Source organism: Dasypus novemcinctus, chromosome 28, assembly GCF_030445035.2.
Source record: "Dasypus novemcinctus isolate mDasNov1 chromosome 28, mDasNov1.1.hap2, whole genome shotgun sequence".
Lineage (NCBI taxonomy): Eukaryota > Metazoa > Chordata > Mammalia > Cingulata > Dasypodidae > Dasypus > Dasypus novemcinctus.
The window spans coordinates 17,862,430-17,887,416 of NC_080700.1; the positions used below are offsets into that span (position 1 = coordinate 17,862,430).

Genomic DNA, 24,987 nt, shown 5'->3' on the forward strand with positions numbered 1-24,987 from the left:
GGTTGGAATCCGGCTGGACTGGGCTGTTTTGGGTGTTTGCAGGGCAGGAGGTGTCTGGACATTAATTTAGTGGGACAGTGACAGAGAAGATTTTTGTAAAAGGTAGAATTTTGGGTCTCTTTCACAGAGATTGGGGCTGTGTATGGGATGCTTCCCCTTGGGGCTGGCGGCCCAGAGGTGGTGATTCCTGAAGGCTTTGCTGCGCTGGGGAATTCCCAAGCCCTGAGCAGGCTATTCGGGGGCTTGCAGGGTGGGAGGTGTCTGGAAGTCGATTTGGTGAGACAGTGACGGAGGAGATTCTTGCAAGACTTGGAATTTTGGGTTTCTGACACTGAGATCAGAGCTTCTGGCTAGAGCCCCTCCCCCTAGGGCTGGCAGTATATCTGCAGTGGTCCCTGAACTGCTTGTAGTACAGCAGCGCCCCGAGCAGGCTGTTTTGGGGGGTTGACAGGGCAGAAGGTGCCTAGAAGTCGATTTGGTGAGACAGTGATCGAGGAGATACTTGCAAGACATGGAATTTTGGGTTTCTGACATGGAGGTCAGAGCTTCCGACTAGAGCCCTTCCCCTTAGGGCTGGCGGCCCGGCTGCGGTGGTCCCTAAATTGTTTGTAGTACAGCAGCGCCCCCAGCAGGCTGTTTCGGGGGTTTGCAGGGCAGAAGGTGTCCTGAAGTCGATTTGGTGAGACAGTGACTGAAGAGACTGTTGTGAGAGGTGGACTTTTGGGTTTCTGACACAGAGGTCAGAGTTTCCAGGTGTGAACTCTCCCCCTGGGGCTGGCACCCAGCTGCAGGGATCCCTGAAGGCTGTGTTGCACTGTGGTGCTCCCAGGCTCCCTGTTAACAGGATGCATGATTCCCAGGTCTGTGTCCCCAAAGCCCTGGTGACCCACACTCCAGTGACTCACACCTCTTGAGTATGCAATATCACAGACTTCCCATCCCTAAATCCACCACACAATGAGGTCCATCTGAGGTCCTTGATTGTCCTAGCCCTTGGCATTTGTTTCTTTTTTCTTTCTTTTTTTAATTGTCTTGATTGCTAATATTGCATTATCTCCTGGTCTTTTCTCCCATTGTATCCCCTAAGGTCCTTTTTCATTTACTTAGGTTTGTTTCTTCTTTTCTTTTTCTTGCATGTTTCCCTCCCTTTTCTTTGCCCACCCCCCTTTTTTTCTTCTCTTTTTTTTCTTTTCTCTCTTTTACTTCTTACTTTATTTTATTTTATTTATACAATAGGTGCTGTAGGGAGTGCCTCACATTTGCTGTGTTTTCTCATTATCTATTTTTCCGCATTTCTGTGTAAATTTATTTTGGCCACCTACACTATCCCCTTTCCACCACATTTTGCTATCATCCATCATCTACTGTCTCTCTTACATTCCACATCCCTTCCTTTGGTCCCCAAATTGTCTAACTCTTAATTTCTAATACCTTTGTTCTGTTTTCTGTCTTTTATCGACTCTTGATATTATTATCTTTCTTTTCTCGTTCCCTCTCTCATGAAAACACTGGCTTTTTAATTAATACTATATTCCTCCTATATTCAGTCAACTATCTCATTATAGGTACTCTACTTACTGCTATAAATCTACACAACTTACATGAGTCTAATATCCAATCTCCCAGATCTCACATTGTTGCTCTGTTAACATTTATTACCAATACTACTTTACACATTTCCTTTTCTTACACAATTTCCTTTCCCTGGCCCTAATACTTTCCTTCAAAGTGAACTTAGCCAGCAACAAGAAATTAGAGTAAGAAGAACAAAGCGACAAAGAGAAGACATAACACTTACGCAAGAACAACTAATTGATCCCCAAGACTAGATAAAGAAGCTAAGGAACTGATTAAACCCATCAAGATAAAATGATAATCAGACAGCAACAAAAAACTACAAACCAAGCCAATAATCAGGAAAACATGGCTGAATCCAATGAACAAAGTAAAAACCAGGAAGGGGAGCAGAACATTGGACAAGTAATTAAAGATCTCAAAACATATTTTAGAGATCATCTTAATGAAGTAAAGGAAGAGTTTAACAATATGAAGAAAACACTTGGAGAGGAAACTGCAGACATATGCAAAAAGATAACAGATATGATGGAGATGAACACCACAGTTCAAGAAATCAAAAATATACTCTCAGCAAAGAGCAGCAGATTAGAAGAGGCAGAGGAGAGAATTAGCGACATGGAAGACAGTACATCTGAAATCAAACAGATAGTAGAATTGATCGATAAAAAGATAGAAAAAATCCAGATAGGACATAAGGAACTGAATGACAATGCAAAACGCACAAACATACGTATTATAGGCATCCCAGAAGAAGAAGAGAAGGGAAAGGGGAAAGAAGGGGTGTTGCAGGAAATAATGGCTGAAAATGTCCCAAATCTACTGAGAGATGAATGTACATGTCCAGGAAGCACAACACACCCCAAACATCATAAACCCCAACAGGCCCACCCCAAGACATATACTTGTCGAATTATCCAATCCTCAAGACAAAGAGAAAATTCTAAAAGCAGCAAGAGAAAAAACCACCACGTACAAGGGAAGCTCCATCAGATTAAGCACTGATTTCTCATCTGAAGGCAAGAAGGCAGTGGTATGATATAGTCAAGGTACTAAAAGAAAAAATTTCTGACCAAGAATACTCTACCCAGCTAAACTAGCAATCAAAAATGATGGAGAGTTCAAAATATTCACAGATAAACAGAAATTGAAAGAGTATGCCAACAAGAAACCTCCCCTTTGAGAAATACTAAAGGGAGTTCTGCAGGAAGAAAGGAAAAAACAGGAGAAGCAGAGTTGGAGGAGAGTGTAAGAGCAACAAAAAAGACAAAAAGAAAAGGAAAAAACAAAATATGACAAACACAAGTCCAATCAAAATATGGCTAACAAAATTCCTTGAAAGTAATAACACTGAATGTCAACGGATTAAACTCACCTATCAAAAGATTCAGACTGGGACACTGGATAAGGAAATATGACCCATCTATATGCTGTTTAAAAGAAACACATCTAGGACTCAGAGATTCATGGAAGCTGAAAGTGAATGGTTGGAATACAATCTTACAAGCAAACAGTAACCAAAAAAAGCAGGAGTAGCTATATTAATATCAGACAAAATAGACTTTAAATGTGAAACAATTGTGAGAGACAAAGAAGGCTACTATATATTAGTGAAAGGGACAATCTCTCAAGAAGAACGAACAATCATAAATATTTATGCTCCTAACAAGGGTGCCTCCAAATACATAAGGAAAACACGGGAAAAACTAAGTGAAAGAATAGATGCCTCTACAATTATAGTGGGAGATTTTAATACACCACTATCAACTTTAGACAGAACATCTCAAAAGAGAATCACTAAAGAAACAAAAAATTTGTACAGTATATTAGAGGAGCTGGATCTAATAAACAGAAACAGATCATTACACCCGAATACAGCAGGATATACATTTTTCTCAAGTGCACATGCATCATTCTCCAAGACAGACCATATGCTAGGCCACAAAGAAAGCCTCAATGAATTCAGAAAGATCGAAATCATACAAAATATTTATGACCAGAGTGGAGAGAAGCTAGAAATCTGCAAGGGCCAGAGGCCCAGATTTCACACCAAGATATGGAAATTAAACAGCACACTATTAGAAAAACAATGGGTCAAAGAGGAAATCTCAAAAGAAATCAATAACTACCTTGAAGCTAATGAAAATGATAACACAACATACCAAAACATATGGGATGCAGCAAAAGCAGTACTGAGAGGGAAATTTATAGCCATAAATTCATACATCAAAAAAGAAGAGCAAAAATTGAAGAGCTAACTGCACAATTGGAGGAATTAGTAAAAAAAAACCAAAGTAACCCCACAGGATGAAGAAAGAAATAACAAAGATAAGAGCAGAACTAAATGAAATAGAAAAGAAGAAAGGACTTGAAAAGATAAACAGGACCAAGAGCTGGTTCTTTGATAAGGTCAATAAAATTGACAAACCCTTAGTGAGACTAACAAAGAAAAAAAGAGAGAAGATGCAAATACACAAAATAAGAAATAAGAAATGAGAAAGGAGATATCACCACTGACCCAACAGAAATAAAGACTATCATAAGAGGATACTTTGAAAAATTATATTCCAACAAAAATGACAATTCAGAGGAAATGGACAAATTCCTAAAAACACATAAGCAGCCTCTATTGATGAAAGAAGAAATTGATGATCTCAACAAACCAATCAGAAGTAAAGAGATAGAATCAGTCATTAAAAACCTACCAAATAAGAAGGACCAGGGTGAAATGTCTTCACAGATGAATTCTACAAAACATTCCGGAAAGAACTAACACCAATCCTGCTGAAACTCTTCCAAAAAATCGAAACAGATGGAACATTGCCTAACTCATTCTATGATGCCAACATTACCCTAGTACCAAAGCCAAATAAAGACACCACAAGAAAGGAAAATTACAGACCAATTTCTCTTATGAACCTAGACCCAAAAATACTCAACAAAATACTTGCTAATCGTATTCAACAACACATTAAATGAATTATACACCATGACCAAGTGGGATTCATTCCGGGTATGCAAGGATGGTTCAACATAAGAAAATCAATCAATGTAATACACCATAATAAACAGATTGAAGGGAAAAAATCACATGATTATATCTATAGATGCAGAAAAAGTATTTGACAAAATACTGCACCCTTTCTTGATAAAAACACTCCAAAAGATTGGAATACAAGGAAATTTTTTGAACATGATAAAGAGTATATATGAAAAATCCACAGCCAACATTGTTTACAATGTTGGAATCCTAAAATCCTTCCCTCTAAGATCAGGAACAAGACAAGGATGCCCACTCTCTCCTCTAATATTTAATATTGTCTTAGAAATACTTGCTTGAGCACTGAGGCAAGAACCAGATATAAAAGGCATTCAAATTGGAAAGGAAGAAGTCAAAATTTCATTATTTGCAGATGATACATAGAACATGACCTCAATGATATGAAATATAAGTAAACCAAGCTGCCTCAGAGAGCTAGAGACTGGATGATAGGCTTACAGGAAATTGTGGGGTAGAGGAAGGATGTAAGATGACATCTACATGGGTGAAATCTATGATAAGCTGGAAGTAAGTATGCATACAAGGGAGGGATAAAATGGGGGCATAGTTACCTTTGGGTGGGGCTTTGCAGGCATGATGGGGGCTAGGGATGGGAGGATGGGTAATACTGTCCAAGAAATTGGGGGGAGGGTGGGGCAATACACGAACATAGGAGATTGTCAGGTGTTCGTTGAGACTATAATGCTGAGTAAATCTTTTCAAAAATATAATAAGGAAAGTTACCTGTTTAAGATACTTAAAGGGGATAATCTGACACAGGATAGACTCCTAGGGAATATGTGAATTCTCCATTTGCCAGAGTGGGTTATATCATTGGGTAGAGACCCATATAATGAGAGTGAAGGTATATACACATCCTGGGGATGACTGATGCCATCAAGTAGAGGGAACTGTATCTCTCAAGAGATATGGTGGCTCCTAGGGCATCAGGGCAGGTGAGCATGTCAAACCCTCAATACTGTTCCAAGTATCTCTGAACAAAGCTCTTCAATAAATGAAGATTGTGGGCCCTAAGGGGAGCGGGAAATAGGTATTGAATAGGTGGAACCAATGTAACTGTGTATGCAATAGAAGTGTTTCACAAGAGTACACAAGGATGGATATAAGACATATAAAATTATACCAAAAATATATAGGGGCTGATAGGCTAAAATATAAATCATAATGTAAAACATAACTAAAAATTTAGAATATTGTATAGTCTAAAATATAAACCCCAATGTAAACACAAATGTTACCTTGTTTGAAAGCTATTGTCTCAATATCTGTATATCAGTTTCAGTAAATATGGTATGAATATGTTAAAACATTATTGCTGTGGAAGGGAAAAGGTTTTACATTGGATATGTGGGAGTACTGTATATTGTATATATGAATTACTGTGATCTAAAACTCTTGTGAAGATAAGCTTAATAATTGAAAAAAAGAAAAGAAAAAGATAGGATGTAGAATTTTTCCAAATTAATATGTATTCTATATCTAACCTTTAAACTCATCACTATATTCCATTTTACTATGAAGGGAACCTGGCAATATATTGGGCTTCACTTTTCAGAAAGTTTTGGGTCACAGAGAGGTTCAACAATGGCAGCGGAGGAATACTGGTGTGGACTGTTATTGACAGGGGACACATGGTTGCCAGGGAGTTCTACAGGACATATATCCAGGGTACATAAAAATGTTTGGATATTTTCATAGTGGAAACAATTAAAAACAACAACTGAGGGAGTGCTGAGATCCTAGCCAGGGGAGTTCTATCACAATCCCTAAAGGAACAGCAACAATCCCCCAAGTGCAACAGCAAAGACCAAAAAAGAATGAACGTCCAACAATGAGCCCCTGATACTAATGACTATGCTTGTGAGCCTGTGCACCTGAAATAAGAACAAGGCCTAGAGCAACAGTGTGCCTAAGACTTACCTCCTGAGAGCCTCCATGTTGGTCAAATGTGGCCAGTCTCGAAGCCAAACTTAGCATGTAAATTCGTTGCCTTCCCCCAAGTGTGGGACATGACTCCCAGGGATGAGCCTCCCTGGTGCCGAGGGATTACTACCAAATACCAGCTGATGATGTAACTAGAAAATGACCTTGAATAAAAGGTTCAACTCGGACCAGCAGATTATCTCTGTCTACATATAATAACAGGAGTTAAAAATGCTTTTTGACCTAAATCAAGGGGGAAATGGAAAGGACAAATGAGTTTATATGGCTATGAGTCTCCAAAAAGAGCCGGGAGGTTATCGGAGGGGTTACCCTTATGCACACCTCAGCAGAGTCCCAGAGACAGATAAAGTAGATACAACCCCAGGTATTGGTTCTTCTGAGGGCTACAGAGACCAACAGATTTTATGGTCATGGTAGATGGAGTTCACTGCCATGCCAGTTGGCCCTACTTTGGAGTTGATGTTTATGTGTGATGGAGCTGGACTCTGATGTGCTCTCTTTTCACAAGCCTTTCCTGTTACTTTACCAGAATTGTAGTTGGTGCTGGGGTTTAATATATACCCAGGGAATCTGATTCTCTGGACTGACCATATGATAGCCAGGCCCTGAGCCTCAACAGACTTCAGCTCCTACACTCTGGTTTATTGGACTTACTCCACTCAGCTAACATGGAATTGAAGAAGGTCAACCACCACAGCATGGAGCCAAGAGTGCCTACAACTGAAAGCAGGAGGATTGCATAGAGCATCCATGTGGAATCTAAGCCCCCTCTTGACATAGATGTGGAAGGGACACAACCAATCCAAGGTCCACAAGATGGAGAAATAGAATATGGATTAGAGTGGACTTACTGATATTCTATTCATGAACTATTGTGATTAGTAATTGAAGAAAATGTGGCATTGGTGTGGAGAAAGTGGCCATGGTGGCTACTGGGTGTGGGGAATGGGTGGAAGAGATGAGATGTGGGGGTGTTTTCAGGACTTGGAGTTGTCCTGGGTGGTGCTGCAGGGACAATTACTGGACATTGTAGGTCCTCCCATGGCCCACTGGATGGAACATGGGAGAGTGTGGGCTATGATGTGGACCATTGACCATGAGGTGCAGCTATGCTCAGAGATGTATTCACCAAATGCAATGAATGTCTCATGATGATGGAGGAGAATTTTGCTATGGGGGTAGTAGTGGGGTGAGGGGGGTGGGGGTATATGGGGACCTCATATTTTTTAAATGTAATATTTTAAAAAATGAATAAAGACAAAAAAAATAAAAAATAAAAAATTATCAAGTAGTCAATATTAATAAAAAAAAAAATTCTACCACTGTTAGAATCACAATAAGTCTATAGCAGAATACCAGTAAGTCTACTTTAGTTCACAGTTCACTCCCCAGTCCTAAGGATTCTGGGATACTGATGTCCATTCCATTTCTAATTAAGAAGGCGCTGTTATCCATTTGGGCTGGTGGATGGAACTCTCTTGTTTGAGTTGTAGACCTTCTCAGTTCTGTGGTATGGAAATCAACAATTCCCACCTCCTTGTTAGTTGTCCTGGGTGTGGCCAATGAACTGGAGAGTAAGTATTGCAACTCAATGGACTTTCAGGGTCCAGCTGGCACATGGACAACCCAAAGATTTAAGACTCTTGGATGTACACGTACCAACTCTAATACTAATTAGAGGTTCAAACAGAAGGACAGAAGAGCCATGTGTAGGGAAACCACAACTGAGTCCAACTCTATCACCCTGGGGAGCATAAATTACAAAGTAGAGCACACTGGCAAGGCACCAAGCTCCTGAACTATCTGACCTGACTATAGTGTCTGGATGTTTCTAGAGCTCTCAAGAGCCCTGCTATTTTGGATAGTATCAACTTTGGCTGTCAAGGAAAACCTGCTGAGACAGATATAATCATAATCTCTGGAATAATCTCTTGACTCACTTTGAAGTCCCTTGGCCATATAAACTATTCCCGTTTTGGGTCAATGTCTTTTTCCAAAAACATTTCTGTTATCACTGCATTTACCCTATGTGCCAATAGATATCTTACTATTTTCTCTATCTGTCCACAGAGATGACTCTAATTTTGTGTCAGGTTTATTACTGCATGTCACACAGCACATTACTAAGCTCTTGTTTTATGAGTAAATACAGAATCACAAATCCTGGTGTTTTCAAATACATCTGGAAAAAAAGACTATATCTTATTGAGTCATTCTTCCATCTTCCATAATCACTTCGAGTCCGATGTTTGGAGTACCACGTATTCTCACATTTAATATTACTTTTACCAGATGAGATTACCATTGTAATAACCAGGCAAACGATGTAATTTTTAAAAATCACCTCAAACTAGCACCACAATGTCTACAGATATTCCTGCATTCATACCCATTAGTTACTCCTTCTCTCTCACTGAAGGGTCTTGTCATCTGATTAAGTTGAATGTCTCCAACTGAATTCCTGGTCTTCCTATTTCTTTTTTAAATAATTACCAACAACTGGTCTCTTTTATCATAATCACCTCATCATTTAACCTTATTGTTTCTCTTCTATTATGAACCCAAATGCCCGCTGTGCCTATTTCATCTCTTATGCCTGATCTCCTTTTTCTTCTTTCACAATCAACCTACATGAGCACTTTTACCCTTTATTCACACAACCTTAAATGATGAGTCAGTAACATGACAGGTTTCCTCTTAAGTAAATCATGATACCATCTCCAATAAGCTCCCCATGAATAAATCCAGGGTGTGTGCTTCAGTCTATAACTTGGAACTAAAATATTGGGCCTTCTGGGAATTTTCTTTTCCTAGACTTCTCTGATATCTCAGTCCCGAGTGTATTGCTTCTTCTTGTGTTCTGCATGGCAGGACTCAAACAGTATTATTAGAACATCTCAAGACTGAATTGTAGCCCCCTTTCTCTCTCACTTCTCTATACTATCATGGCAATCACATATTTATTCAATTGCTTCATTTTACACTACTGTTGGCTCAAAAATGAGAGTGTACATCTCTATTTTCATTAGGCAAAGGCAAAAAAATCCAATATAACTCAAGACATTACTACCAGCATGAGCTCAGAAATCTAAAATAAAAATCCTTTTTCTAGAGCTAGCTCTTTGATTAACCTAGATGTCAATCAAGATGAATATAATCAAGGTATGCCACTTTAATAAAATATTTTCCTTCAAATTAAGTAAGGACTCCTTCAGGCACCTAAGGATTAAATAAGAATTCATTACTCAGAAACACACAAATATATTCTTACTAGCTATTATTTCAGCACTGAACACTATAATCACCCTTCATTTTCATGGTAGTCCCTCAAAAAACTTCCCACTTCATACTCATGTTCTAGTGTTTTTTTGTCATTTCCTCAGAATCTTCACTACAACCAACAGTATCCTTTGCCCTTCCTATAGGCTATATTAAAATTCTACTATTCCTTCGGGTCACTCATATAATTTTGCATTATAGAATTATATGTTTGTTTGCTTTTTTTCATATTTTGGTCTCTTCCCTAGTCCAATTGCATAAAACCCTTCCTTGAGTGGTAATATATTAAATGAGTTTCCTTTTGAATATGAGTAAATAGTTATAAATCCAGAAATATTATACATCCACAATAAGTTAACCTGACCTCAGTTGGCCTTCATCCAACTGCCTTTGGTCAAAAATTATACATTCGGGGAAGTGGATTTGGTTTAACTGATAAGAGTGTCCTCCTACCACATGCAAGGTTCAGGATTCAAACCTAGGGCCTCCTGACTGGTGTGGTGAGCTGGCCCATGCACAGTGCTGATGCATGCAAGGAGTGCCGTGCATTGCAGGGGTGTTCCCCGGTATACAGGAGCCCCATGCACAAGGAGTGCTCCCCATAAGGAGAGCTGCCCCCTGTGAAAAAAGTGCAGCCTGCCCAGGAGTGGTGCTGCACACATGGAGAGCTGATGCAGCAAAATGACAACAAAAAAGAGAGACACAGATTCCCAGTGCTGCTGACAAGAATACAAGCGGACACTGAAGGACACACAGAGAATGGACACAGAGAGGAGACAACTGGGGGGAGGGGGAAGGGGAGAGAAATTTTAAAACATTTTTTAATTAAAAAAATAATACATTCTGATTAAACAATAAATCTTTTACCAAATAAATGAGGACTCTCCCACCTGGTTAAAATTCTCTCCCGTATCCATGCGAATCCAAGCGGACTAAGAATACAAGGAATTCAAGTCTTAATGAAGCTATTTTCATCACAAGTGTAGTTCAGAGCTTCATTCTCTCTAGAAAAACCACCATTTTGATGGCAAACTCTTTCATAATGTAGTTACAACATCATCAGTCCTACAAATCAAAATACACAGATGTTTGTCAAGATAAAACTACTCAAGGCACACCTTGTGTCATTTACTTCCCTCTAAAATTCTCAAAACCAACCTTCCTGCTTTTTCAAAGATATATCATACTTTTATGAATTTTGGTTGTCCTGGGCAAGTACTCTAAAGCATCTATAACAAAATGATTCTTACTAATGTGCATATCTAAGAGAAATGGAAATCTACCAGTATTTTCTAAGTCACCAATGTGACCATGTAAGTAAAAATATTTGTGCTGAAAAATCAAGGAAAATTTTCATTGTTCTAGAGTGTATATGATGTAGGCTATGCTTGGGGGGGGGGGCGGTCTGTTCATCTCCTCACAGATAACCTGAGCTGTACATGTCCTGAGCTGTGTATTTGGGAAAGTGAGAACTGCAGCCCTGCCCTTGGTAACCATGACAATAACTCCAGTCCCAGAAAAACATTTTTAGCAATGCAAACTTTATAAACTTTAAGTATTCAGGGAAAATGAAATCAAATATGCTAAAGCTTATCTAGAAGTATGCAGTCCATGCTAAAAGCTTACCTAGGATGTGGAAGATACATGTTAATTCAAGCTCATAAAGCACTGAAACAAAGAATGATTTGGCCCTTTCTCTGTATAAAAATAACTCAAAAATCTTGTTCAGGGCTTGGATTTTGAATGAGAAGCTTGGAGCCCAGCTGGTCATAAATAAATCCTTTTTCCTTCCCAAAATTATTCCTGAGTCCTGGCCTTTCTATACACAAATAACTGAAGCTCTCTCAACTTCTACACATTTTTGGGGACTCGTCTGAGATTTGCAAATGAAGGCCAGAGAAGATAGCATTTCACTACCCCTTCTGGATGGATCTCTGAGGAAGCCAGGAGGACTCAGGTGAACCCCAGTCTGGGGACGCCTGGATTACATTTAATTCAGAAAAGATGTGGGCTCCACCAGAATCTTCCTAATGAAAATCGAAGACAATGGAAGGTCTGAAAAAAAATTCTGGGAACTAAAAAGACTCCAAACAGAGAAGGTGGTAAGACCCCCTGGGGAGCATAGTCAGGAAAACTCTAGCTTTAATTGCTAGGAAGGGGAGCCTGATCACCTTCCAAGGGAACTCCAGTACCTCCAGAAATTTGGGGGAAGCCCTAGGTCTAAAAAATAAAAAAGAGAAAAAAGGGAAAAAGCCTCGTGTTTGGGGTTTGTCTAACTGCATGTTAGAATTTGGTACTGGTCTTGTCTCCACTGAAATAGTGAAGGCTTGATTACAATAAGAAGGGATGCTTAGAGGTTCGAGTCCTAACGTCCTGGAAATTGGTTTGGATTTTGAAAAACTTGGCTACAAGAAAATGAATCAGCTTTTTAGTTAAGCTTGGTCTGGGTGTAAAGTTAAACAGCAAAAAAGATCTAGCTGGAATCTTTTGTTATAGTGCTGAATTATGAATGAATTCACTTCATATCAGACGTTAATGTTAAGAGTTCTCTCTTTCAAAAGTTTGTAATGGCTGTTGGGGCAGCTGTGCTGAAGAAAGTATATATAGAAGTTGTAAGTGAGATTAATAAGTTTTGTGCTTCTGTCTGTGTCAGCTCAATGCTAGTGTTAGAATTGTGTAATTACGTAAAGTGGTAAAATTTGGTTAATCTGGAACCCTCCCTTGCCATTGGCAGAAAAGTGAATTGATTTCAGTTTATAAAGCAAAACCATGGCGTGAATGTGTGTGCGCATGCTCTGCTGTCTTGCCTCTCTGGGTCAGCCCCATTTGCCAGAACTCAGGGATTGTCTGTGTCCATGTCCACATCATGCACCCAAGTTTGTTGAAGTTGGCCCAGTCAGGGTGGCTGGTGGAGTCAGTGACTTGAATATTAGCCCTGCCAGGACAAGGCATCCATGGGAAAGGTGCCAAATGTGAAAAGTTCTTTCAAGCCATTTTAGCAGAGAGCTGAAAAGGGGGAAGCGGCTTGCTCCTTTCCAGTGAGTCCACACCTTCTATTTGTAAGCCACATTCCTATTTAATCACTATGCACCTGACTGCCTGGAAGGGGGGAGGTGAAGGGGACACAGAGCAGGATCAAAATTAATGCAATAAAGTTCCCCCCCTAAGGTGTAAAGGCCAAAAAAAATTGCATTCTGCCCAGGTTCTGCCTTTCCAAATCTCTCTCCCTGTGAGCCTATGTAAAAATGCTTTGAAATGTTTTAAAGCTGTAAACTTGTCTAAAGGAAGGAGGCTATTGCTTGAAAACAACAGACCTCTAATCACTTGATAGCCCTTTTAATGGTTTAGCTGAAAGTAGTCAGCAGTAAGGGTCATGAAATACTGCAGGAAAAAAAACAGGAAAACTATGCCGGGTTATTACTAACAAGTTCTTGTAACTTAATTAATAAAGGTGTCCAATTCATCTCAAAGCAAAACATACTAAGAACTATAGCTAAGACTTAGAATCATTGCATAAGTACCCTTATGTGTATGTATGTATGTGTGTGTGTGTGTGTGTGTGTGTGTGTGTGTATAAAACTTGGTAGCTGGGGTATTGCAATGGAGTAAATGTAGCCTGGATTTCAGCTATTGTGATGGTAATTGCAGACTGAATTTACTTGTGATTCTTGGAAATCTGATCCACCCTTTAATAATTCAACTTAATGAAAACTGTAACTAAGATTTAAGATCATTTATAGATGTATTTATATTATAAAACAGCAGAAGTATAATAACTGAAATTATAACTGGGTGAATTTAGTCTGAACCTATTATTTTAAGCGTAAATTCTAAACTAACCTTACCTTCGTTTATGGTCACTTCAAGCCTAGCCTCACCTCTTGCCTCTGCTTATGGTTATTTCATAACAGTTTCTGCCCCTACAGCTCAGGGAAAAGCATACATGAGACATCCCTGTCTCCTGTCCTACTGGTATTAGTAATCCTGCTTTCTCTCATGATTCCAAGTGTGAACTAAATTGCTGCTAGGGGAATTCTTGACCCTCAGGGGTGAACGTCCACTGGGGTGTTTTTATCGCCAAGGACTGGGAAATGAAGGAGGCCTCCTGCCTTGACTGTCAGGGTTCCTAAAAGTAGCAATTCATGAGAGAAACCAGCCTCCCTGAGGCTTCAATAGCCTCGGTGAATATACATAGAATTAGTCTTACTCATCAAAAATCTGCTAAAGTCGAAGTAAAATATAAGGTTTTGAAACAAAGGAAAACTGTATTAAAACATTGGGAACATTTTGGTTACAAGCCATTAGTTAAGAAACAAAAGTCTTGTCAGAACTGCATGGTCATAGTGCAAATTACGGGTAAAAAAAAACCCTTTCATGAGTCTTTCAAATGTTTTGCAGTTACACTTATTTTATTTTAAAAAATGAAAGTTTTAAGTAAAATTAAGTTATGTTTCTGTGTCAAAATATTCATGTCTTCCTATTTGCTCAAATTGTTGTGCTTAAATATGCAGTTATATAAGTAGTACATATTTCTAGAACCCAACTTAAACTAAACGGTATATAAAATAATGCAAAATGTAACATCAATGAGTTGTGTTTCTGTGTAAAACTATTTGTGTCTGCCTATTTGCTCAGTGTATATCTTCACATATTGGGATGATACTATCAAATTAACAAATGAAAATTCTTAAAAGAGCTCTGTTCAAATTGTTAAAAAGTAAAGATGCAGTTATATATGTGAATAAATATTCCTGGAGGCCAAATAGACTACGCAGGATGGAAAGGTCATAGAAATCTGATTATAGGAACTATTGGGAAAAGGTGTTCTCTTTGCAAGAGATTTGAGGGAGGGGCTAGGTGTAGCAGATTAAAAGGCTGGAGAATTAAGAATCAGTTTGCCCTGTAATTCCCCAGTTTAAACTTTTCAACAGTCTTAAAATAAGGGTGGTTAATAATTCTATTACCAAATTTCAGTAAGTAAAAGAAAGTCCATAAAAGCTATGGAAAAATCTTTCCTAAATTATGATTAAACAAATTATGCAATTATAACATATTCCAGAGCCTAAAAGTATGCTTTCAAAATTATTCCGTTTCAGAATGTAAACAAAGAAAAGAGGTTTTAGCTTCCTGTAAAGAAAGGAAAGAGAACATTCTTTACATAAACTATAATGGTTTCAATTTTATTTAACTTGAGTGTAATTTCCCTTGGTTTATAAAATACCCATTAAATAAGTTAACATTATATGTACAAAATCTTTGGACTAATGAAAATTTTAAGTTCATGTTAATGAAATTAACCTAAGGAAAATTGTTGATATGCTCTCTTAAATGAATAAAGTAAACTTCTTTGGTTGGTAATTGTAATTTAGTAAGTTTATTTAAATATAAGGTAACTAGTCTATGTGATTGTGGTTAATTGTAAAAAGTTTGTAAAAACATCTCAAACTGAAACATTTAAATGGTTTGAGTTCTAGAAGCCATTGTTAACTAAAAACCTGGATTGGTATTGATGGCAAAAAATAACTTCATGATAATAAAACCTGTTTGAAGGTCACCACAAGGTTCATATTGAAGTAAATGGTAATGAAAAGTTACCTTAATTCTATTCAAAATCATCCATTTTCATTTTAATAATGAAAAATAGTTTTATTTTCCTTCTACTACTAAGGTAAAAGGCATGCTAGGATCTTCATGGTAAAAGTGTAAAAAATAAAGTCATTTGATGCATAATGTGTTGCATTAAAAATGTTTAAATATATATTATATATAAACAAAGGATAAACTTTAACATTGTCAAACTCTCTTGTGCATTCAAACCAGGTCTTGAATATATTACAGGTTGCCTCTCCATGTGAGTTATTGGCTAGGCTGGTCACTGATCCCTCAAATAGAAATGTTTACTATATCTCACCTCTAGTTCTGCTCCTGAAGTGGATGGAAACTACATTGCAGTTTCAAGATCCTGCAGCAGCCAATGATGGGTTGGTACAGCCAAGCATACACTGGATATCACCTCCAGACTGGCACTGTTCCATAGTGCTAGAGAGTGCTGTGCACCAGGACAGTAAAATACTGGAAACTCTCTCTAGGATCAACGATGCTGTGACTTGTTCACTGTGTGAAGAACATGCTAACTGGAGCCATGATTATCAGGATACTGTAAATAAAACTTAAACACAATTGGCATTATGGCCTGCTCCCATGAAGAGAATAACATGTAAGGTATTACAAACCTGAAACTTAAAAACTATTAATTTACAACTCAGAATTCTTATGCATTAAGTAATACATTAATTAATATTAAGTGCTGTACTTCTATCCTCTTCTAAATATATGCCTAACAATTATAATGTTATCTTTTCTATTCTGGATCAGATACAAAAGTACATTAATTATGTTAAATTCCTGGTAACTTCATTTTCTAAATAGTTAATAAACATGTCTATAAAATAAGGTGGTGGTCTTAGCTGAAAACAATGGGCCACCAGTGGCTTGCAGGTAGCCGGTTAATTGGTGCCAGGCTCAGCCACCCTACTACTCTATTGTTAGCAAAATGAGGCTTGCTTGCTAGTAATGGGTCACCTATTGAACAGTCAAAATTACCAGAAATTATTCAATTGAAACTGAATTGTAAAAAATAATTTATTCTGTAGTTCTGATCATTCCCACAGCTAAAAAACTTAAGGGAATTTCCAACACTAATCCTCAACAAAAACAACTGTCCAAAAGTTGCCAATTCACCAGAAGCACCTGACAGAGCACAAGTGCCAATCATTAAACAGCCTAAAATGCATCTTCAAAACAAGCTAAGTACCGAATTCGATTATCTATTATAATTTCTCTCTGAAAATAAAAAACTTTATATATATATATATATATATATATATAGTTCTCCACTAACTTTTAAAAAGGGTGCCATCTTTATAGGCACCTAACCTTGTTGACCTCTGTAATCCAATGTCCTCTTTTAAAAAACAGGTATTCCAAAAATTTTAATTTTGTTTCTTTCAGAATGAACATCTTATTAACCATATGAAAACTTCATCCAGCTTTGTACAGAATGCCAGATCTACCTTCCTCCAGTCAAAATAAAATAACAAAGTTTTTCACCTTGTTAGGTAAGGACTACAACCCATGGCCAGCAGGAAGTAGTTAAAAAAAACAGATCATCTCCCTTCAGGACCCCTTTAAGATTAAAGGTGTAAACTCTCTAAGGGTAAAATAAAATTAATAGATGGATCTGGAACTTAGCAAGAAATCTACATAAGCACCAATAACCCCCAGGATTCTACTGTCCAGGAAGAGAACTTCTGAAAACAGGATAAACCCTGGATGTTACCCAGGAACTTTGTCTTGGGCCGTCACTGGGAAATTGATAAGTGGACTAATCAATCAAAACAACCCAACAGCCACCTATCTCATAGCTCAAACAATAATTATGCCAAAGCTTAGCAAAATAAGCTAGCATAAAGGTGGGAAATGATGTAGGCTATGGGGGGGGGGCTGTTCATCTCTTTGAAGATTATCTGAACTGTATGTGTCCTAGCTGTGCATTTGGGACAGTGAGAACTGCAGCCCTGCCCTTGGTAACCATGACAACAACTCCAGTCCCAGAAAAACAGTTTAGCAATGCAAACTCTATAAACTTTAAGTAGTCAGAGAAAATGCAAACCAAATGTGCTAAAGTTTATCTAGAATGTATGAAGTCCATGCTAAAAGCTTACCTAGGATGTGGAAGATACATGTTATTTCAAGCTTACTAAGCACTGAAACAAAGACGGATTTGGCCCTTCTTCTGTATAAAAAGAATTCAAAAATCTTGTTCAGGGTTTGGATTTTGAATGAGAAGCTCTGAGCCCAGGTGGTCACAAATAAATCCTTTTTCCTTCCCAAAATTATTCCTGAGTCCTGGCCTTTCTATACACAAATAATTGAACCTCTCTTGACTTCTACAACATATACACTTTACTATCAACCACATACTGATTGAATAAGGTAGCCATCCACAACTTTCTTCTACCATAAAGGATGAACACTGACTCTGACCCAACACTGCTTTCTATCAGAAGGAAATTCTGTTAACAGTTATAACATAAGTTCTTAACCATTTTTGTTCCAAGGATCCCTTTTGCAGCCCTAGATCCTCATTAAAAGGAATCCTGCCAAGTACCCCTAACTTCTGGAATGCAAATTATAGAATAGCCCAAAGCTAATACCTGAAACTACTGAAACTGGATAGGTCAACCTCACCCTTCTTTATGATTATTTCAAAGGAGGCACACCCTTCTGTATACATGATATTATGATGGTTATTCCAGTCTGACCTTACCTTTGTTTAAGGTAATTTCAAAACTAGGCTCATCCTTGTGTTTTCTTACTATTGTGGTGTCTATTCTAGACTAATCTTACATTTATTTATGGTTATTTGGAAACTAGGCTTGTGAATATTTCCTATTGTGTTTGTAACCACTCCACTCTCCCGTTTGAAACTACAGAAACGCTACACTCCTCAAAATCAAGGAGGAAGATTTTTGGGCCCTTGTTAAAACCAATGATCACTTTGCATGCCTAGCAAATAAATTTTCTCACTTGGAACCTCAGTGTCTCAGAAATTGGACTTTAAAGTGTATTGGAAGAAGGAGGGGCAAGATGGTGTCAGTCAGTGCACCCACATCATCTCTCCCCCAAAAACCAGCTGAGTGGGGACAACATCTTGCCTGAGAGAGCTGTTTTGGGGACCACAAAGCAGGAGATTGGTTTGGAGAGAGTGCAAAAAAAGAGTGATTGCCCAAGGTAAAACAATGAGTTCTTGGTGCTTGAGGCTGGAACTGTGGCATAGCTAAGTCCCTCCATCAGGTCAGGAAGCCAGGGCATTCCCTGAACCCTGATGGCCACACAGCCAGAGGAGACAAACTCTGAGAGTGGGACTCCGGTGAAGAGTGGAGAGGAGTACCACAAGTGTGGGTTCAATTGTTTGGACCTCCTTTATGGAGTTTTGAGGAGCATACTAGCTGGCTTGAAGAGAAACCAGGAAGGGGGGAGGTGAATCTGCTGAGGCAGCCTGATTTAACTAACCTCCCTGGGATAGGGAAAATTCATATGGGAGAAGGTGAAAACAGGCAATTAACTAATCCTGTGCAACACAGGTAAGGGAGGGGGATAGTAAGAAGTGCTTAATAAGCTTCCAAGAGCATATTTAGGTTTCCCAACAAGGTGTGGATGCTCTCTTTCAAAGAGACTGAGAGTCATTATTTCCGTGGTGAGTTAATTCATCAGGGTCTCATTGAATTTCAAAAGGGAACTCTCACACAAGTCATTGCTTCTTGTCACCCGGGGAGAGAAAGCAGCTAAAAAAGTGTGTGTGTGTGGGGGGGGGGGGGGAAGGATAGAGTCCTAATTAGCAGTTTATCCAATTGAAAAGAGTCAATCCAGCCATGGGGAAAGGGGCTGTTTTGGAAGAGCAAATGGACCCAGAAAGAAATTTTACCTCAGTGTAGGAGTTTCAGCTTTAAATGCGCAAGTTCTCTAGTACAATTTTCAGCTCCTCTGAGAGCAGTGACCCATAGGGATATACACATTTAGCTGATACTTTAGGACAGGGAAAACATAGACATTATCCTTGTATGAGCTTTTGGTGGGTCTCAAATTTTTCCTAAAAAAAGATTACTTTTATCACATAATTTAACTTAGTTTACTCATTAAAACTCACTTCAAAATCTGCAAAGCTGCAGGGTAACTGATAAATACCAGCAGCCTGAAAATCTCCACAGGGGCTTAAGAAAGAAGCCTGATTTTTCTTAATGTTTGGTTGACTCCCTGCCTGTGGATGTGTCTGTTTTTTGTTTTCTTATCTTTCTTTGCTCTTTATCCCCACCCCTTTTTCTTAATTAGGGGATGCCAGCTTGTTTCCCATTTGCTGTGTATCTCCTCTTTTCTGTATGTACTGATTTTGGCTACCAACACTATCTTTTTTCCTTCTATATCTTTCTATTTTCCAACTTCAGTAGTTGCTCTTACATTCTAAATCTCTTTATTTGGCCGCCACCTTATCTGGCTTTTCATTTCTAACACTTATATTCTGTTTTCTATCTTTTACCAACTTTCTGTTATTGTCCCTTCTTTTCTCTTTCCCTGTCTCCTCATCAAAATGGCCTTTGAATTCATACTATATTCTCCATATTCAGTTTCCCATTTCATTGTAAGTACTCCACCTTTTCTATTGCTATAACTCTACACTGCTTATATGACTTTAATATTCATTCTCTGAATTTTTACACAGTTCTTCTGCTAAGATTTATTATCAATTCTACTATTATACTTTTTCTTTTCTCACCTCTTTGGATTGCCATGGCACTAATCTTTTTCCTTCAAGGGAAATTAAACAACAAAGAAGTAGAATAAGAACAAAGTCTTAAAGAGAAAGCATAACACACACACACAAACAATACCTAAATAAAACCTGAGACTAGGCATAGAAGCTAATCAACTGAACAAACCATTAAGATAAAATGATGATCAGACAAAAAACAAAAAATTACAAACCATACCAATAATCAGTAAGACATGGCCCAGTCCAATGAACAAACTAAAACCCAGGAAGAGGAGCAGATCATCGAGCAACTAATCAAAGCTCTCTAAATAAATATCATGGACCAAATTAATGAAGTGAAGGAAGATATAAAGGATATTAAAAAAAAAAAAAAAACACTTGCAGAGCATACTGAAGAAATTATAAACATACTCAAAAAGATAATGGATATGATGATGATGAATGGCACAATCCAAGAAATCAAAAATACACTCTCAGCAAATAACAACAGATTTGAACAGGCAAAAGAAAGAATTATTGAAATGGAAGACAGTACAACAATCAAACAGATAGTAGAACTGACAGATAAAAAGAAAGAACATATCCAGCACAGACAAAGGGAACTGAGTGACAATTCAAAATGCATAGACATATGCATTGGGGGGCGGGGCAAGATGGTGGCTGAGTGAGCGCACCTGATAATCTCTCCTGCAAAGAAGCGGCTGGGCAGCGTTGGAAATTCTTTGGGACCAGGCTGTTTTGGGATTTTGCAGGGCAGGAGGTGTCTGGACATTGATTTGGTAGGAAGCTAACATGGAGTTGAAGAATGTCAACCACCACACCATGGAGCCTAGAGTGCCTACAACTGAAAGCAGAATTGCATCCAGTATCCATGTGGAATCTAAACCCCCTCTTGACATAGATGTGGAATGGACACAACCAAGCCAAGGTCCACAGGAAGGAGGAATACAGTAAGGATTAGAGTGGACTTAGTGATATCCTATTCATGAACTACTGTGGTTAATAATCAAGAAAATGTGGCATTGGTGTGGAAAAAGTGGCCATGGTGGCTGCTGGGTGCGGGAAACGGGAGGAAGAGATGAGATGTGGAGGCATTTTCGGGACTTGGAGTTGTCCTGGGTGGTGCTCCAGGGACAATTGCCAGACATTGTAGATCCTCCCATGGCCCACTGGATGTAACGTGGGAGAGTGTGGGCTATGGTGTGGACCACAGGACATGGGGTGCAGTGATGCCCAGAGATGTACTCAACAGATGTAATGGATATGTCATGATGATGGGGGAGAGTGTTACTGTGGGGGGAGTGGTGGGGTGGGAGCGGTGGGGGTGAATGGGGACCTCATATTTTTTTAATGTAATATTTTTTAAAAAATGAATAAATTGAGTAGAATTTGGAAAAACAAAAAACAAAAATATATGCATTATAGGCATCCCAGAAGGAAAAGAGAAATGAAAGGGGACAGAAGGGGTGTTGTAGGAAATAATGGCTGAAAACTTCCCAAACATATTGAGGGAGATGGAGGTACAAGTCCAGGAAGTGAAGCACACCCCAAACAGTATAAATCCCAACTTGCCTATTCCAAGACATAACTTGTCAAATTATTCAATGCTCAAGACAAAGGGAAAATACTGAAGGCAGTAAGAGAAAAGAGAACTATCACGTACAAGGGAAGCTCAATAAAATTAAGTGCTACAACAGCAAGCAGGAGTATCACATCCATCATTCATGTGAGATCTAAGCCCTTCTTGATTTAGAGGTGGAGTGGACATCGCCATCCCAGGGGCCACAGGTAGAGGAATAAAATATGGATTAGAGTGGACTTACTGGTAGTCTACTATAGAACTATTGTGACTCTAGCCATGGAAGAAACTCTATCATTGATGTGGAGACAGTCACCATGGTAGTTGTTGAGGGCAGGGAGAGGAAAGAAGACGTGTGATGTGGGGACATTTTTGGGACTTGGAGTTATCCTAAATGATATTACAGGGACAGATGCTGGACATTATATATCCTTCCATAACCCAGTGAATGTACTGGGGAAGAATGTAAACTACAATCCTTGTGGTGCAGCAGTGCTCCAAAATGTATACACCAAGTATGATGACTGTGCCACAATGATGAAAGAGGTTGTTGATGTGGAAGGAGTGGGGTAGGGTGGGATGTGGGGTATACAGGAAACTCTTATATATAGTTTTTTCTTTTTTTTAATTGCTTGTATTTTTTTAAATTAAAGTTAATAGATCACAAGGAACATTACATTAAAAAATAGAAGGAAAAAACAAAAAACATAAGAGGTTCCCATATAACCCACTTCCCACCCCCCCACATCATTTTTATAAATTATATATTTTTGAAGATATACACATCACAAAAAATATTACATTAAAAAATATAAGAGGTTCCTGTATACCCCACCTCCCCCACCCCACTCCTTCCACATTGACAACCTTCCCATCATTGTTGCACAATCATCACACTCGGTGAACACATTTGGGGCACTGCTGCCCTACAAAGATAATAGTTTACCCTGTAGTTTGCACTTTCCCCCATCGCATTCAGTGGTTTATGGCAGGATATATTAAGTCCAGCATATGACCCGGCAATATCATTTAGGACAACTCAAAATCCCAAAAATGCCCCCATATCACATCTCTTCTACCATCTCTCTGCCCTCAGGAACTACCGTGGCCACTTTCTCCACCTCAATGCTAAAATTTCTTCTATTACTCGTCACAATAGTTTTATAGTAGAATAACAGTAAATCCACTCTAGTTCATATTTTATTGCTCCATTCTGGGAACCCTGGGATGGTGATGTCCTCTCCATCTCTAGATCAAGAGGGCTTAGATTCCACATGGATAATGGATGCAATTCCTCAGTTTGCAGTTGTAGTCACTCTTGATTCCCTGGTGTGGTGGCTGACCATCTTCACCTCCCTGTTAGCTGACCTGGGTAAGATAAATGAGCAAGAGAGGAATCACCATTCTGCTGAGGCTCAGGGCCCAGCTGGCACATGGGCAGTCCAGAGATTCAATTCTCCTGAGTATGGGCCATCCCCACTTTTACAGGTTCAGTAGAAGTGACAGAAGAGGCATGTGTAGAAAAGTCACAGCTGAGTCCAGCTCCATCACACTCAGGAGCACAAATTCCAAAGTAGGGCCCTCTGACATGGCACAGAACTCCAAATACATATGCCATAACCATATACCCTGTGGATCTCCGTAGCCTTCAGGAGAACCAGTATTTACGGTTGTATCTACTTTGGCTTTTTCTGGGACCCTGCTGAGGTGTGTATAAGTGTGACCCCTCTGATGACCTCCCAACTCTTTTTGGAAGACTCTTGGTCATATAAACTCATTTGTCTTTGCCATTTCCCCCTTTTATTCACGGTCAAAAAGCAGTTTGTAACACTTGATCCAACATGTAGGCTGAGATATTTTGCTGGTCTGAGTTGATCCTTTTATTTGAGGTCTCTTTGTAGTTGTTTCTCCAGTTAGTGATTGGTAGTAATCCCTCGGCAGCAGGGAGGCTCATCCTGAGGAGTCATGTCCCACACTAGGGGGAAGGCAATGCATTTACATGCTGAGTATGGCTTCGAGACTGGCCACATTTGAGCAACAGGGAGGCTCTCAGGAGGTAACTCTTAGGCACCCAACAGCTCTAGGTCTGGTTCATATTACAGGCACACAGGCTCCTAAGCACAGTCACCAGTATCAAGGGCTCATTATTGGACCATCCTTCCTTGTTGACCTTTGCCATTGCACTTGGGGGATTACTGTTGTTCCATTGGGGAATGTGACAGAGCTCCCCTGGGTGGGAACTCAGCACTCCCTCAGTTGACGTTTATAACTAACTACTATAAAAATACCCAACATATATCATAACATATTTATATCCCCTATATACATACTCTGGAGAACTCCCCCCATCAATAACACTCCACACCAGAGTTCCTGCCCTGCCATAGTTGAACCTCTCTGTGGTCCAAAAAGTCTTCATAAATTAAACCTAATATATTGCCAAATTCAATTAATAGGAAATTAAAATATAGTGATGGTTTAAAGTTTAGAAATAGAATACATAGTAACTTAGAAATACTAAAATAAAGTAAAAATAAATTGGTGTATTAATAAAATGAAAAATATTATCAAGCTTTTTTTCTAACATTTTCCCTTTCATCACTGTAATAGGTACTGCACTTTCATTACTTCCTCAGTATCTACATCCTTTTTTTTTTCTAATTTTTAATTTTGTCTTCAAAAAAGTTTTAGATTACAATAATTCACATACACAGTATAGTGGACTCCCAGATATCCAACATCAAACCTTTTCCCCTTTTCCCGGCAATGATCTTTTTAGATGTTCATGTCATATTTTCTGTAGCTGATGTACAGATTTTGAAACACAACTATCAGTAACATCTTTTGTGATCTATGTATCATTCTAAAAAGGACAATTAAAAATAAATTAATTTTAAAAATTTAGTGCTGATTTCTTATTTGAAACCATGGACACAAGAAAGCAGTGGTATGACATTAAAAGGTATTAAAGAAAAATATTTCCAGCCATGAATACTTTATCCAGTAAAGCTGGTATTCAAAAATGATGTAGAGTTCAAAACATTCACAGATAAATAGAAACTAAGAGACTATGCCAATAAGAAACTTGCCCTTCAAGAAATACTAGAGAGAGTTCTGCATGTTGAAAGAAAAAAATAAGAGAGACAGACTTGGAGGGGAGTGTAGGAAAAACTAAAACAATGAAAAGAGAAATAAAAACAACATAGGACATACACAAAT

The 24,987-nt window shown here is 38.6% G+C and overlaps 1 protein-coding gene across 17 annotated transcripts in view; it reads right to left on the reverse strand.

Moving 5' to 3' along the window:
* The window catches only part of LOC101422108 (zinc finger protein 596-like), a 53,711-nt gene that overhangs the window by 14,993 nt on the left and 13,731 nt on the right, over window positions 1–24,987 (reverse strand). For 6 of the 17 annotated variants that reach the window (XM_012525033.3, XM_071212510.1, XM_012525036.3 and 3 more), the window contains exons 3-4: window positions 15,771–16,028; window positions 10,750–10,924 (exon numbers count right to left, since the gene is read on the reverse strand). The exons of 2 other annotated variants lie outside the window; for them this stretch is intronic. The gene's annotated coding sequence lies outside the window, so the exon portion shown is untranslated. The remainder of the gene's footprint in view (window positions 1–10,749; window positions 10,925–15,770; window positions 16,029–24,987) is intronic. 9 more of the 17 variants (XM_071212513.1, XM_012525035.3, XM_058289560.2 and 6 more) reach the window with 2 other exon arrangements.